At 45.7% G+C, this 1,310-nt stretch overlaps 1 protein-coding gene across 4 annotated transcripts in view; it reads left to right on the top strand.

Annotated features, from left to right (window-relative positions):
* The first annotated feature begins 248 nt into the window (after positions 1 to 248).
* atp2b1a (ATPase plasma membrane Ca2+ transporting 1a) overlaps positions 249 to 1,310 on the top strand; it is a 32,431-nt gene continuing 31,369 nt past the window's right edge. For 3 of the 4 annotated variants that reach the window (XM_031858843.1, XM_031858844.1, XM_031858845.1), the window contains exon 1: positions 250 to 353. The gene's annotated coding sequence lies outside the window, so the exon portion shown is untranslated. Of the gene's footprint in view, positions 354 to 1,310 lie in introns of all 4 variants that reach the window. The other variant, XM_031858842.1, reaches the window with a different exon arrangement.

The raw sequence follows: 1,310 nt of genomic DNA, 5'->3' as shown, positions 1-1,310 counted from the left end.
TAAAAACGGGTATTTTGGTCTGCACCTGTTCTATAATGAAATTACCTTTTTATGAATGACTTTAATCATTGGGGTTATTTAGATGAGTTTGCTTTTCAACCGGTATAAGTAAACCTTTACAACGCAGTTTTACGCACATGTCACGTGGTTTCCGGTCCAGTGGACATGGGTTTTCCACGGGCTCAACCGGGAGTGTAACTATCTTGACTGCTCTGGCTGGAGACTTCGTCTGTGGTTGTGACAGCGCAGTGGGCGGGATTTTTACCTCAGATCAGGGGAGAGAGTCTAGTCTCTGGTGAGACTGAGGGGAGTTACAGAGAGAAAGGGACCTGGGGTGCTCTTCAGAGAACGGAGTGAGTATTTTTTGGTAATTTCTGTGCTAGCGCGACAAAATGCCGCAAGACGAGGGCTGCTTCTAAGTGTTATAGATGTTGCATAGAAAACCCTGACCGGTTAAGTCTTCATTTACGTGTGCAAGCACCAACGAGGGCCAGCCACCGGTGGGTAGCTGCCCGGGTTAGTTAGCTTTAAACCAAGCTAACATCGTTAGCCAACGTTATATCTTGGAGAGATACTGACATTGGGCGTCTATTTTTCCAACCCAGGTACCCAATCAGCCAGGATGCTACCAGGTTTCCTTAAATTGTGCTTGGATAACATTGACTCGTGCATTACCCTGGGCGAAGTTCTCCGACTTGTCAAGCTTTTAGAAGTACCCTTTGTGCATTTCACTTATTTTGAATCAGCATAAGCTAACGCCTGGGAGCTAGTTGGCTAACGCTGTGCGCTAACCTGGAACGCTGTGTTTTTTTTTGTTTTTTTAAACGTTGGACTCCACGCTACAATCTCTCGTGGACGTTTAGACATTTTCATCATTTGGAGACTGCATGTGAAATAACGATAGCAGCTTAATTTGAGGACTCGTATAACGTCACGCGAAGGTTACCTGTATTTCATTCTAACGTTCAAATCCCCGAGTTACAGCGGTGCGCGTTACGCGAGATGTCATCCGAGTCTATCAAACGTTACGTGGATTCCCCTTTACTGGCAGTGAGATAACGCTAATGTGGTAAAAATAACGAGTATTGGACTCTGACGCCCTGCGTTTGCTCACGCGGACAATTCGGGGAGCACGCGGAGGGGCACCCGTGTAAGCACATTGAAGTTATTGTGTCGTCTGACTGTCTCTAGAGAGAGGATACAGCAAATGTTTAATTTAATGAATATCATGGTGTCAAAGTTACGCATCCATTCGTTGACTATCATTTGGTGTTGGATGCATTATAACGGAATGCACCACCCATACCCCC

This window comes from Anarrhichthys ocellatus, unplaced genomic scaffold (assembly GCF_004355925.1).
Source record: "Anarrhichthys ocellatus isolate YVR2014 unplaced genomic scaffold, GSC_Weel_1.0 scaffold21, whole genome shotgun sequence".
Classification (NCBI taxonomy): Eukaryota; Metazoa; Chordata; class Actinopteri; order Perciformes; family Anarhichadidae; genus Anarrhichthys; species Anarrhichthys ocellatus.
The sequence above is the reverse complement of the archived record's forward strand: the minus strand, read 5'-3'. Positions and strand labels throughout refer to the sequence as shown.